General features: G+C 38.7%; 1 non-coding gene and 1 pseudogene across 1 annotated transcript; both read right to left on the bottom strand.

Annotated features, from left to right (window-relative positions):
- Nucleotides 1-8,768: 8,768 nt before the first annotated feature.
- On the bottom strand, nt 8,769-8,875 carry LOC111812694. Its single transcript, XR_002818128.1, has one exon. It is a non-coding gene; the product is annotated as a U6 spliceosomal RNA (small nuclear RNA).
- A 1,162-nt stretch (nt 8,876-10,037) lies between these two features.
- LOC111811973 lies at nt 10,038-10,353 on the bottom strand (annotated as a pseudogene).
- Between the last annotated feature and the right edge of the window lie 5,211 nt (nt 10,354-15,564).

Raw genomic sequence — 15,564 nt, 5'->3', positions numbered from 1 at the left:
CATTATGTCCAAGTAGGTTAAACTCAGAAATGGAAGGACGATTTAATATTGGAAAATCTCTTGATATAATTCATCACATTATTAGATAAAAGAGAAAAATATACAACAATACCAGAATATTTTAGTCTGCTAAAGAACCTTTCCCCCAAAGCTGAAAACACCAATCTAAGGGTGAAAAGTTGGTAGTGCTCTCTTTAAGAAAAAACAAGAAGTCCTGCTGCTATCAATACTTTAATCCCACATGAATTAAGATTCTAAACTGTTCAGAGATAATAAAGAAAGAATGAAAGAAAGAAAGAGGAAAAGCAAGAAATTTCAGATGAATGGAGAGATAGCTGTGATGGCTAATCTTGATCAGGTTGAGGAATATCTAGAAAACTACTCACAGTGTGCTAGAGGGGTGTTACCAGAAAGAGTTGGCAAGTGGGACAGCAAAGTGAGGGGTCAATCCCTGCTCCAAACATGAGTGCCCCATCCACTAGACTGCAGACCCGGATGAAATAATAGCAGAGGAAGGAGAAGAGCCACCAGCCTCCAACACTCCACTCCCTCACTGCCTCTTGTCTGCCATGACAGACGTGCACATCACCATGTACTGCCCACTGTGGTGTTCTGCCTCACGATCAACCCAGACACAAGAATCAAGTGGCCACTGAAACTGTGACAAAAAAGTCATAATTCACAGAGGACATTTGTTTACCTAGAATATCTAAAAGAGTATACAATTCTGATAATAGCCTATTGAAGTAATCTGTCAAGTTTGTATGTAAAATCAGTACACAAAACCATCAACATTCACACAAGCCAACAATTAAAGAATAGAAAATGTAATTTTGAAAGATGCTATTTACAATATAAACAAAAACTATTAAGAGCCTAGGAATCTTGCAATGATGCAACAAACATTTTTTTTGAAAAAATACTTAAAATTATTAAAAGGAATTTGAAGAACTTGAAAAAGAATTTTAAAAGAATATATTCCCCAAGCCAATGCTCAAATTTAGCACAATTTAAATCAAAGGCCAACAGTTTTTTCCCACATAACTTGGTTTGCTAATTTTAATTTTCATACTTTAAAATGTTCAAATGGGGAAAGAGATACATCTATGTACGTAAGCAGGATGGTTTGGACAATTGTACTGTGGATATATGCTGCTCTGTGGAAAGGAGTAGTTAATGCTTAATTTTCTTTTTTTCTTCCTTTTTTTTGGTCTTCTTTCTTTCAATGTTTTCCCCTTGTTCTCTCTTCTTAATTTCTTATAAGGTTTGGGTTTTTTCCCTTTCTTTTTCTAATTTTTTATTTTATTTTATTGAGAAACAAATAGCAATGAGACAGTTTCAAAACTGATTAATAGGACAGTTTCAATAATTAGTACATTGTACATTGTTCTCTTCCTAGTGGTTATCCACAGTTCAAGACGCAGACAGGATATCCTATCCAAACACTATTAGTACAAATCTTCCTTCTCAATGAATTAAACAAATGTAGCTGTCTATCTATCCTAACTATTCTGTATATAGAGATACAAAATGGTCCTTTCTTTGTATCCCCTTTTTTGTTTACTTCTGTCAGAGATGGGTATTTCATTGGCATCTAAATACTATAGGTGTGTAAATTCAGCAAAACGATCCAACACAGTCCAGCAGTCCACAATAGTAGTGGGTTGTCCACAGAAGTTGTTGCCTAGAGCCTTTCACAGCGCAGCATATTATTATGGCTTTACTTTATATACCTCATTTTTATACTTTTCTACTGGATGGTTAAGAGCAAATAAAGCAAGACCTATATGACAAGAAGTGTAACTTTTGTATCTGATAAGGTCAGTCAAGTTCCCTCAGGATTTATCCTGTAACCCAGTACCGCAGTTTGCAGATCCTTTGTGAGTGTCAGCCATGTGGCTGAGTCACGGCCATTGCTTGACCAATTTACTCTCTGTGAAAACCTGAGAGAATATTTTCTCTCTAGGTGACTCTCCTTAGGTACACTCTATGACATTGATCATGTTGCTCTGTGTCCCCATAATCTCCTTGATCAGAAAATTTAGGACATAACTGAGTTACATGATGTTACAGTATAGGTTCTCCTATGTCCTGAGTCTTCACTGACCTTGAAAGGCTCAGGTCTCTACTTTTTGGTCTGCAAACTTAGGTTGTTCACCCTCTAGGAGAGAAGTTTATTATTACCCTACAACATATGCAGTTGGGTTTAACCTCACTATCTGTCTGAATATCAAACATCTTAGCATAACATGGAACAGGTATTTTCCATCAAGTATTGATATGTTAAACTTTAAGTCCCTACAGAATATGGAGAAAAAAATTAAAAAATGAAAAATATTTAAAGAATATGAATAAACAATTACATATTTTTACACAGAAATTAAGAAATGTAGCCATATACATTGTAGCAGGACAATCCTGTGACATTTTTTTCCTTGTGTCTTTTTTTTTCATTTATTACCCTTAAAAAAAAAACAAAAAAAGCCCCAAACATTTACTTGAGAGACAACTTCTTCCAATTTTCCATGTATAAATCTGGTAATCTAAACAAGTTGAACAGAACACTGCAATACAAATACTGTCAAATTCATATTATTTTGTTTAGTGAAATTCTGTATTGTTTGTAATTTTTTCTGTTTAATACTATTTTTTACTCTCTTTAAAAAATAAAGAAATTGAAAAACACTTGTGTGGATTAAAAGGCTATAAAGAAATAATCTTCCTAGAGAGACTCACTGGAGATCACAATAATTGAGCATGTGTAGTCATAAGGACAGACAAGAGACAAATGACAGGATGTAAAATGAAGCTGAGAGAGACCAAGATATATTGAAAGGCTTAGTGTAAGGCAGGTTGTCATTACAAAACAGTGAAAAGTGGATTGGCTACTCAGTCGATGGTACATATTCATACAGGATGAAAAGTATATCTGCATCTCATGTGATGGAACACAAAAATATGTAATCTAGAGATAATAATTCTTTCAAGAAAATATTTTAAACTTACGGAAGAAAATGGATACATTATAAAATACAAAGTGAATAGGCAAGTCACAACCCAGGGAAAAAGTTTTAAACGTAAGCAAAAAGAATAGTATACATAGTATGTAACAACTACTTAATAAGAAAATTAGACAAAGGGCATTTATAAGCAGTTCATAGAGTAATAAATCTGAATACTAAACATGTGAAAATATGCCCCACCTCCCTAATCAACAAATAAATGCAAATTAAAATGACAATTAAATACCACTTCACACAAATTAGATTGCAAAACATTAAGTCTGATAACACTCTCATTCACTATTGTTGGTTGGTACATTCAGGTGAGTGATTTGGCAACAACCTAAGTTGAAGGTGTGTCTATCTGCAGACAATAGCTGTTCTATTTCTAAGTATCTATTCTAGAAATCCTTGCGAAGGAGCCATGTACAGTCATCTTTTCTAGATTCATGGTCCTATCCATAACTAACCCTAACATTTGCCTCCATTTGAGTTTTCAAATATTTAAGCTTGAGTGGGACAAATAGTAGACCTTTGTATCTGTACTCATGCCTTTAAATTCTTGGAAAGGTTCTTATTTATTTGGTAAGTTCCTTTACTTCAAGCAACTACTAGTTCCCTTATTCAAGAATACTGAAGGATTTTTAATGTGTGAGGAGGTCTCCATTAAGGGAGGTAGATTCAAAGCAAGCAAAAAGAAGAAAAGAGAGCACAGGATGCAAACACTAAACTCTTCCCTTTCCAACTAGTTGTACATGGGACTTTGGTTCATTAGTGGGGTTTTCCTGAGAAACAGAACCAACAGGAGAGAGAGAGAGAGAGAGAGAGAGAGAGAGAGAGAGAGAGAGAGAGAGAGAGAGAGAGAGATGAAGAGACAGAGAAAGAGAGAGGAAAAGACAGAGAAAGAGAGAGGAAGAGGAAGAGACAGAGAGGAAGAGATGGAGAGAGAGAGAGAGGAAGAGAGAGGGGGAAGATACGGTGGAGAGGGAAACAGAGTGGAGGAGAAAGAGAAAGGGAACAAGGAGAAAGAAAAGGACAGAGACAGATTTTTACAGAATTGACTTAGGCAACTGTAGGGGCTGGAAAGTCCTGAATCTGCAGGGCAGACTATCTGGAAATCTCAGTGAGATTTAATATTTGTCTAGAGTTTGAAGACAGGTAAGGGTTGGGACTTTTTTCCTTCTGGGGGCATCCCAGTGTATTTTCTTAAGAACTTCACCTGCCTGAGGAAGAGCCTCTACATTTGAAGGATATGTTATTTCACTCAAAGTCCACTAATTCAAGTGTTAACCATGTTAAATAAAACCTTCACAACCAAGCCTAGAATTGTGATTGATTGAACATCTGGACGCCATTGACTAGCCAAGCTGACATAAAATCCAACACCGCACTGCTGTTAATGTCTGTCTGAAGGGGAGGAACTACCATTTTTCTTCAATTATCTTAAATTTGTAGTCAGAAAAGACAAAATTGACAAAAGTCAGATTAGCAAGACAAATCAAGCAAGTTGATTAATTTGTACAATGCACAAGTCAGGGGAGGAAAGGACTTTAGGGCAGTAGCTTGGGAGCCTGTGTTAGTGCCTTAACAAAGAATAACAAATTACATATTTTAATTTATTTTTAGTACTACAAGTTTGCTGTTCTTGATGTTTGCATTCATTTTAAGAAGTATATACCTTAACTTAATGTACCTTGATTCTTTTTATTCACTTCTCCCTTCACACACTGTTCACTCTTCCATTCTCTAGGGCATCTTCCCCCATTTTCTTTAGTTTTTTCTTTTTCTCATTTTAATTTTTAAAATTTATTTTGTACAGTGTCTCACTACATAGCTCAGAATCACAGTGGTCCTCCTGTTTTCAGCCTCCCCAGCACTGGGATTACAGGCATGCGCCAGCACACCCACACTCAGCTGGGCTCAGCACTCCCCAGGGGCAAGGCTGGCATTGGCATGTGTTGCCCAGTTCATTATTATTACTTTGATTAGTCCATGTTTGTGACATATAATGATTATGTTCACTGTGGGCATTTGTTACACATATATGACACACCTTACATCTTTTTATACCCTCTTCCTATTTTTACAGAATTGACTTAGGTCACTGTAGGGGCTGGGAAGTCCTGAATAATCTGCAGGGCAGGCTAGCCGTCTGGAAATTTCAGCAGGATTTTTAATTTAAATCTCAGTCTCTTGGTCCCCTTCCATTTGTATAATTTCAAGCTCCCTTTCTCATCGTGCAAACCTTTTATTTTGCTATTTGCACTTTAGATTACTCAAATGAGACAAACCACACGGTGTTTAAGCTTATGTGTCTGGTTTATTTCCCTTAACATTAAGTTTCCAAGGTGCAAAAATTTTCCGGGAAGTGGTACAGGTTAATTCCTCTTTCTAGCTGATTAATGCACTATTATGCATAAAATATCACATTTTCTTTATCCATTCAAATGTTGATGGATATATAGGCTAATTCCTAGATTTATTTACTATGAATAGTGCTGCTATAACTATTGGTGTGCATGTGTCACTGTAAAATGATATCTTTAACTCTTTGGGAAAATACCGAGAAGAGGAAAAGCTAGGCCAAATGAAATTTCTATCTTTAGGTTTTTGAGAAATTTCTAAACTTATTTACCTAATGGTTGTACTCGTTAACATGCCCAGTAATCATGTAAAAGGGTTCCCTTTTTGCCATAGCCACACAAGCATTTGCCATTATTTGATACTTAATGAATACCATTCTTTGGAGTGAGATAAAATCTCAGAGTAGTTTCAATTTGTATTTCTCTAATGTTCAATAAAGTTGAATATTTTTTCAAGTATTTATTGGCCACCTGTATCTCTTCTTTTGAGAAGTGTCTATCAATTTCCCACATTTTAATTGAATCTTTTATTTGGGGAGGTCTAATTTTTTTTTGAAGTCTCTATATATTCTATAAATTAGTCATCTATCTGAGAAGTAGAAGACAAAATCCTTCTTGTACCGTAGGATACCTCTCTGTTGTGTTGGTTGATCCCTTTCCTGTGCAGAAGAATTTTAATGTGATATAATCCCCTTTGTTGATTATTACTTTTGTTTTATGTGTAATAGGACTTCTGTCCAGAAAGTCCTTGCCTACACTCCTGATTGCAAGAGACTTGCCTATGTTATCTTACATAAGATTACATGTTTCCATTTTATTGTTTAGATTTTTGATCCATTTCTATTTTACTTTATTGCATGCTAAGAGATATGGGCCTAACATTAACCTTCGGCATCTGGATAGCTAGTTTTCCTAGCACCATTTGCTAAAGAAGCTACCTTTTATCAAACGTATATTTTTGGTCCCTGTCTCAGTTACTTTACTCTCATTTCTGGGACAAACTACCTGACACCCAAAATTAAGGAAGGAAATGTTTATTTAGCTCACAGTTTGTGGTGGTTCCGGGCCATACTCGGCTGGCTCCAAGGCAGGGTGGCACATGGCAGAGGGCAGCAGTTCACGACGGTGAAAAACAGTGAAAGAGCGAGAGTGAGAAGGCAGGAGCAGCCACCATGACCAGGCCTCTCTCCCTTCCTTGCATTGCATTCAGGCTACCCTCAGGTGTAGCTCTCACCGTATAATCCCAGCAGTACTTGCACCTGTAATCCCAGCAGAGGATCATGAATTAATCACAAACTCTAGAAGCCACTCCATGACTACATGAAGCCTTGTACACTTAGATACAAATCATGACAGCTCCTTCGCCAAAAAAATCAAATAGCTGGATATTCTAGGGTTGTGTCTGAATCCTCTCTTCTATTTCATTAATCTTTATGTACGTTTTAGTGCCAATACTATGTTGTTTTTCTCACTGTAGCTTTGTAGTATAACTTGAATTCAGGCATTCCAAGCTATTCAGGATTGCTTTTGATAGTCCGTCTCTTCTGTCTCCATATGCATCTTAGGCTTGTTTTCTGTAGCTCTGTAATGAATGTTATTTGTATTCTGATTGGGATTCTGCTTAAATCATATCAGCTTTGGAAATATGTCACCTTTGACAATATTTGTTCTTCGTATCTAGGAATAGGAAATATCTTCTCATTTTCTGATTTCTTGTTCAATCTACCTTTCAGAGTACTATTGTTTTCATTGTAGAGGTTTTCTATTTACTGAGCTAAGTTAATTTCTAAGTATTTAGTTTTTCTTGATACTATGATGCATGGTACTATTTTACTGCTTTCTTTCTCAGTAATTTCTTTATTTGTGAACAACACTATTTACTTGACCTTTCTCTCTTTTTCTAATGTGAGCATTGATTGGAGTAAATTTCCTTCTAAGAACTGCTTTTATTGTATAATATGGGTTCTAGGGTTTTTATCTGACATTGTTATTTGATTCTAGAAAGTGTTTAATTTTTTCTTGATTTCTAATGTGACTCTGTTCAGGAGTGTGTTAAGTTTTTGAGTCTTTATGAATTTTCTGTATTTTTTTAGTGATTGATTCCTAATCTCAATATCCAGTGGTCTGAGAGTAAACATGGGCTGACTTTTATTCTTTTGCATTTATTTAAATACACTTTGTGAACTAGTATGTGGTATATTTTGGAGAAAGATCCAGGTGCCACTGAGAAAAATATGCAGCCTGTTGTAGTAGGGTAGAATGCTCTGCAGATATCTGTTAAGGTCTCTTGTGCAGTGGTGTAGTTTATTTCTAATATTTGTTGATTCTTTTTATTTAGCTGGTCTGTCTCTTTGCAAAAATGGTTATTGAGGCCACCAATTATGATTGTGTTTGGTGTTTGATATTTTATGTCTAGTGGTAATTATTTTATGAAGTCAAGTGCTCCAGTATTTAATGCATAAATACTTACTAGTGTTAAGTCTTCCTGTTAGAAGGCATAATTTAATTGTTCTTTAGCTAGTATACAGTGATTTTTCTTTCCTTTTAAAAAATTAATTTTTTTATTGGTAGAGGTTTGCATTACATAGGCATCACATTCATCGTGGGAGATTTGTACCTGTACATAATGTAAGTTCAACGCTTTACCATTCCCTCCCCTCTCCTCCCTTTAACCTGTTCTTCCTTCCACATTTAAAAAAGCTCTGTTTGCCTTTTTTCCTTCAATTCTCTCTCTCCCTCTCTGTCTCTGTCTGTCTGTCTGTCTGTCTATGTCTTTCTGTCTGTCTGTCTGTCTGTCTGTCTGTCTATGTCTGTCTGTCTGTCTGTCTGTCTGTCTGTCTCCCACCTTACAACTTTCCCTAGACGATCCTCATTCCTGATTTTTTTCAACCTTCTGGAGTCTTCATTTGTACCTTTGGTTTCACCCTTACAGTTCCACATACTTCTCTCCAAGAGGCACACTGCCTGGCCTCCCAGGCCTTCTGAAATCTAGGTGGAAGCCTTCTTTTTTTAATTTTTTCCCATAATTTTATTGATAAACAAATAGCAATGAGACAGTTGCAAATCAAATCAGTAGGACAGTTTCAATAATTAACACACTGCATACATTCTTCCTAGTGGTTAATTGCTGTACAAGAATCATTTTATTCATTAAGAGAATATAACTATATATCTATCTTAACCACTTTGAATACACAGATACAAAATGGACATTCATCTGTATCCCCCTTTTTTTGTTAAGTTCCATTATTTGAATATTATAGATGTGTAAACTCAGCAAAATATTCCAAAAGAATCCAGTAGCCCATAATAGTATTAGGTCTTCCGCTTGACTGGCAATGACAGAAATTGTTGACCTGAGTCCCCTACTGCTCAACATAACAGCATGGCTTTACTTCTTATAAAAAATATGAAACGCTTCATGAATTTGCATGTCATCCTTGCACAGGGGCCATGCTAATCTTCTCTGTATCGTTCCAATTTTAGTATATGGGCTGCCGAAGTGAGAACAAGCTTTCTTAACCTTCTCAATTCTTGCATTCTCCATGCACCTAAAACCACCTCCAATGTCTGCTTCTAGCTGGAGCAGCGGCAGGCTTTCTTCTCTCTTGGCTGTAAGGGTCAAGTGCCTGGATCACTGAGGACTCTGGATCTGATTCTGAGGAGCAAATTCTCTATGCCATCACCAGAACATGGTGCTCTGTGGCTTTCTGCTCAAAGCAAAATCTTTCACTACTGCAGTTTTGAGGTTACAAGGCATGGGGACCTGCTGCTTCTTGTGATGTCTTCAGACCATCTATTATATTTTGTTCCTTCTCAGCAGTCAATATTTCCCCTGCTTTACCTTTGCAGTCCACAACTTTACTGGAGCTTTCTCTCTGGCCAGATTCACAATGTTTTAAATCATCCTTCTAAAAGTTATTTCACAGTCTCCTTTCTATTAATGGAGATGGTCAGATCATAACACAGAGAGAAAAGTTTACAGTCCACTGTGTCCAAAGCACAGCCAAAAAGAAGGGCTCAAAGAAACTGACAGCCCTCACTACACACTCCCTGTGATGATCTACAAGGAAGGCAAGAGGGGCTCTGTGTGGGCACTCAGGCTCCATGGCATAGTGGACTCGTGGGAATTGCATATATGTTCTTTTTCTGGAGTATTCGATCTAGGTTCCGCTGGATGTTTAATTGCTTCTGTTGTTTTTCTTTCTTTCTTGTGATGTAATTGCTACTTTTTCTCTCTTGCCCCTATTTCTTTTCTTTAGTTCCAGCTTCTGTATTAATGTTATCTTCTTTTTTATCTTTTATTCATTTTAATGAGAAAGATAAAATGCAATGAAACAGTTTCAAATCAGGTTATTTTTTATCTTTATTTTCTTGTTTTTTCCAATTTTAAATTCTCCTTTTCAAACTTTTGCACTATATTCTGCTCTTTCTCAGTCTTTTTGACCTTTTCATTTTTAATCTTCTGTACTCTATATTCTAGACTTTTTACTCTCACCCCATCTCCTGCTTCTTCTATACCTCATAGGTTCACAAATATCTCAACAGGTTCTGACAACCTCACAGCTTTCCTCAATCTCAAATTATTATTTTTATGTTACTACTGCATTTATTTTCCTGCAGCTAATCTTTCTATGGCTTCAACAAATTTGCCTTAAAGTTAAGCATAGTATTAAAACTGGATCACTTGGCCCTTTCTCTTCTTGTCTCCTCCGAGTTCACAGTGTTTGTGCCTCTTAATGTCCAGCATTCTCTCCGCTCTGCAGTTGGGCTCCACACACTCAAGCCCCAGCACAATCTTCTGTGTCATTTTAGCCTTCTTCTGGAAGGTGGGTTTCGCCTGCCCACTGCAGCCCCTCTGCTTCTGATCGTAGTGCCTCTTTCCTTGGGCATACAGGGAACCCTTGCCCTTCTTATACGGGGTCACTTTGTGAGGCTGATGCTGCTTTCTTACAGAAAGCCCTTCGGGTTTGAGGTACATTGACCATCTTGGTGGTAGAGCTGTCTGCGCAATGAAAACAAGAAGCCCAGTGTCCTAACTCCTCGCCTTGCGCCTCCAATTCCAAATGTTGTTGGAAGAGCAAGATATATTTTGGGATTAAGGACACACTGAAAGAGCACATATATGCACATTCCACTTCTTTGCCAGTGCACACTCATTCTCCTCCTGCCCATGATTCATGCTTTCCTGTTCATCTCTGTATTCTCACTTCAGATAATTTCTGACTACTTTATCTCCAATAAGTTTAAGACCCAACCTCTCCTGCCTTTTCCATTTATGCTAAAATTCAAGAACTCGCCTTCCTGTCCAGCCAACAGCATCAGATTCAGGCTCCAGACCTGGTTCGGGGACGCTTCCCTCCCTGCCTGGAGCGAGGAGGGCTTCCTTTGCTAGCAGTGAGAGCTGGAGAAGATGCAGCCTCCCTCAGGGCATGGAGTCTAGCCCAGAAGCCACCTTGGCAGTGACTTCCGTGTCTTGCAGCAGTGCAGACCAGCCACGGTGCTGCTGCTTCCCCTGTCCTGGACTTGATATTGACTCTGCCTCTAGGCCAGGAGCAAAAATAGCACCTATATCAGCCTTAAATGTCTTATAATCACAATCCTGAAATTTTGAGAGATTTGTTTCCAGAAGTATGGACAAAGGACTCACCCCTGGGCTTGCTATCAATCATGCCCTTTTGGTGATCGAACTCCGTCCCAAAGAAACCCCTACCTGCATCAAACAGTACACTTCTCCTCCTCATGAAGCCAGTTCAAGATCTCCAAGCTGCCAATGCTGCCTCAATTGCCCTCCCAATATGTTGCCTACACAAAAACTCAGCTACAATATCTGAAAGAAACTGACAAGAAAGAAAGCCCATAAATTTCTTGAAGCTACTGGCTTCTATTTGCTGACTCGGTCTGTCAGTCCCTGGAAGTACCCAATGGCCTTTAAGGACTGCCTGCCCTCTTTGCCTCTGCACTCTAATGCCCACTATCCTTCTTATCAAGAAAGCTAACAAGCTCACATTAGACCAAGATCGAACTGTCCAGGCACCACAAGCTGTACATACACACAGACCTGCCCAGCTTTCTGCATCCTTCCCACTGGCTTCACAGTGATTGGAATCTGTTGTCCCAATACAGAAGTTTCTCAGTTTTCCATTCCATTTTGCTGTTGAATGTGATCTCCATTTCAAATCTACCATAAGCTTGCAGTAGCATCTTTTAACTTGAAAAGAATCCTGAGTGTGTGTATGTGTATAGTAAAATGACCTGTAGTAATTTCATATAAAATGTAGAATTTAAAATAAGAAATGCCTCACTTCTCCCTTAGTAACTGTACTCACTTCCACATTTTTGATAGTCATAATTTCTTCCCTTTTATTTCAGTTCTGAACAAACTAGCTAAAAAAAAAAATCACCATTCAGTTTTGTAAGGGTGTCGTAAAGGTGTCTTAGAGCAGAGTCCACCAATTTTGCCTTCCAAGTACTGTGCTTGGTTATAGGTTTCCAAATCCTGGCCTTTCCAATCTATCCTGAGACTGGGTTTTCTAGAGTCAAGCTCTGAAAGTGACCTGCTGCCCCTTTGAAATATATATGCCAATTAAACTGACCTCTTAACTTGACTCAGCATGGGCACAGCAAGAAAAGCAGAAAAGATCTCAAATGTGACTTCATTTGAGTGGACAGAGAAAGAAGAGAGGCCTTACTGGGTTGAATGCTTCCTGGAGAGTTGCCTTCAAATAGTTTTTTTTCCCCAGCTAACTCTATCTCTCTTGAGTTTACAATGTTAGAGTTATGTTATTCTTTTATCCTAGTGTAAACTCTGTAGGTGGTAATGACACAACGGCCTTCTATGGGGTCATGACAACCTGGCTCTCTTTGGTCATCTTTGTAACCTGAGTTTGTATTCTTTCTTCTAATGTCCTTCTAATCATCAGTCATAAAAGACAGCTCTGAGGAAAGTAGCCAGCAGCAAATGCTTTATTGCTTGTTACTCACTCACTGTGTGTAGGCGGGAATCTAGGTGAAGGGAGGCTGCTTTATGTCCCCCTGTTTAAGTTTTGCTCTTTCCACAGCAAACACCATCAGTACCAACAGAAACAAGATAAACATTAAAGCCCCCAAATCAGGACATCTCTGTCTGGCACACAATTCTCAGCCTCTCCCACCAATTAGATTTCCAAGAACTGCTGGCTCTTCTCCCACACACTCTTATTTTAACCACTTCTCCATCTTTTCCTAATCTTCTATCACCCCTTTTCTCAAAAATCACAAATTCCAGGCCAGGAACTGTGGCTCAGTGATTGATCACTTGCCTAGAATGCATAAGATCCTGGAAACCATCCCATCACTGAAGAAATAAAAATATAAAACAAACACTTGTTGGGTGTCTTTACAGGTCTAGTCCTCATCATTTTTTTTTCAGTTCAAATTACATCTTTCTTCTGCCTCAGCACTTCTTGCCTTCTACAGGAAAAAGAAAAAAAAAAAAAGAATCAAGCTTTAATCCTCTTTTCTCTCCCCCCTCCCTTCTCATTTCTTCTCTCCTAATTGACCTACCTCTGAGTTTCCTTTCTTTCTTCCATGTCATTCTGATCCCAGTTACTAAAACCAGAAAACTCTGGGTGCTGGAATGGGCCTAAGAGATCAGTTGGTCTCCCCCTTTCATTCATAAAAGAGGAATTTGAGGTCCAAAAATTAGTGCATGACAGGCACTGTTTTAGGCAGGTGGTTGGCGGAAGCAGGATCAAAATTCCTGTGTGTCCTCACTGCTGTTCTACCCCAGGCTTTTCTGCCCTCGGCTTTTCTTCCCCATTCATGACTAGATTTAAAATGTTGAGAGTAACAGGAGAGATGTGGGAGGCCCTTCCTAGTGCTTTTCTCACACCTCTGCCCAAACTAATTCAGCATCCTTCATCTTACATCAGCATCACGTTTGTCTTACATAAAAGGTGCTAGTCACTGTCACCCTGTCCCATTCACTCGTGGATTCATGATTCATTCAGCAAACATCTCCAGGTGCCAGTATCTGTCCTTGGGAAACAAAGATGAATGTGAAAATGTTCTTACTTTTAAAAAGTTTACAGTCTTGGTGGGGGTTGGGAGAGGGTGTAGATGTGTTAATAAGTAATTATGAGATATTAGGACCCAGAAGGTATTTGAGACAAGCCAGATATATTAAGGAAAGAAAACTGAGAAGCGAATTGTGCCTGAACCTATTCATGGAACTCCAAGAAGTTTGGTAGGACCAGAGCATAAGGTGGGTTCTTGAGGAGTGGGAAGGGTAAAGAAGTATGCAAGCCCGACAACAAACTGGGAGCAAATCAGGAAGTCCTCTCCAGTGACATATAGGGATCTAGACATTGTTCTGCACCATATCAGCAGCCTTAAAGGTATTTAAGTTGTGGAGTTACATGTCCAGAGAGATATTTTAGAATGATTACTTTGGGGGCCAGAGTGAAGAATGAACAAGGATAAAGTGAGAACAGAGAACAGGAGCCAGGTTGGCAGGCTATTCAGTGAAAGGTAACAAGGACCTGGATGGATGCAACAACCAGGAGTTGGAGTTACATTTAAGAACAGCTAGCAGTACTTGGTAGCAATCTGGATATGAAAATCTAATGAGGATGAAGGAATTGCAGACAACGCTGAGATTTTGAGAGGAGCAGTCAAGTGGATTGTGATCTGATTCACCAGAAAACACAGAGAGAACAGGCTGAGTGGTAAAGGTGGAAAGTAGAAAAATTGATCTAAGTCTAGAGATACCTGTGGAACATTGGTTGAAGCTACTTCACTAGCAGATGGAGATGTGATCTCTCAAGAGAGTGGTCGACACTGAAGATGAGGATGTGGGAGCTTGTTGTAAGATGAATCATACCTGTAGCCTTAGAGGAAAATGAGATCATCTAGAATATGGAAGACTGAGGCTGAGTCCTAGAGAAATCCAATCTTTACAGTGCCAACAGAACAAGAGGACTTAAGGAGATTCTGAAGTTGTTTCTGGACAGTGAAGAAGAGAAACAGGAGAGTGTGGGCCCTGGAGAACATGAAGAGAGTTTCAGGAAAGAGGCTGCGTCCAGTGATGTGCACAACAGAGAGACCAAGCAAGAAAGACTGACCTGAGCATTGAAATCACTCATAACCTCTGGCAGAACCCTGAAGACCAAGTGTTGGAAGCGGCACCCCACTGTCGGGCTTTTACAGTGGAAGGAATGAAGACATGGAGACACAGAGTCTAGACAACTCAAGAAACTCAGGTGAAGGGGAAAGTAAGAATAGATGGAGGAGTTTATAGGCTGGGTCACAAGTAGTTCTTGAAGCAAGCCCAGTGTTCTGAAGCATTTGCCCTGAGGTCAGCATTCCCCACAATTACACACACTTGACTAATAATAAGGCAAGAATGATCTGGAGTCATCAAATTTAAAGGAGTATCACAGGTCCCTCTAAGGCCCTGGAACCTCTTAAAAGCTTCCCAATAAGTGAGTGTTTAAATTTACTTTTAATATCTGATCTTTATCTTTCTTTACAAAAGCGGTCATCATATCTCTAGAGTCAATGCAAAAAACAAACAAACAAACAAACAAACAAAAAACCAAAAAAACAGAATAGCCAACAAAATATTGAAGAATTGTCACAGTATAATTTCAAGGTTTACTATAAAGATATAGGAATCAATACAGTGTGGTGTTAGAGAAAGAATAGACAAAATAATAGAGAAGCCAGAAACAGACCCACACAAGCATAATTTAATTGATTTTTGACCAAAGAACAAAGGCAAAATGATAGAGAAAAGACAATATATTCAAGAAATAGTGCTGGTACACATAAACACATAAAAAAACCCAGACAGACCTTAGAGCTATCACAAAAATGAACTCAAAATGGATCAGAATCTTTTTTTTTATTATTTTTTATTTATTTGAGAGAGAGAGAGAGAGAGAGAGAGAGAGAGAGAGAGAGAGAGAGAGTGTGGTGTGTGTGTGTGGCCAGCTCTGTGTGTGTGTGGCCAGCTCAGCCCACCAGGGGGCGGGGCTGGCTGGCATGTGGCGCTGGGGGATTGAACCCCGGTCCCTGTGGCTTTGCCAAGCTTGTTCCAAGTAGGTGCCCTAGACCACTGAGCCATCTCTCCAGCCCACATTTGAATTTTAGATGGGATACACAGTGAGCTCAAGCCAAGCCTGAATTGCATAGCGAGACCCTGTCTCAGAAAGACA

Source organism: Octodon degus, unplaced genomic scaffold (genome assembly GCF_000260255.1).
Source record: "Octodon degus isolate 3935 unplaced genomic scaffold, OctDeg1.0 scaffold00136, whole genome shotgun sequence".
In the NCBI taxonomy this organism is placed as follows: domain Eukaryota; kingdom Metazoa; phylum Chordata; class Mammalia; order Rodentia; family Octodontidae; genus Octodon; species Octodon degus.
The sequence above is the reverse complement of the archived record's forward strand: the minus strand, read 5'-3'. Positions and strand labels throughout refer to the sequence as shown.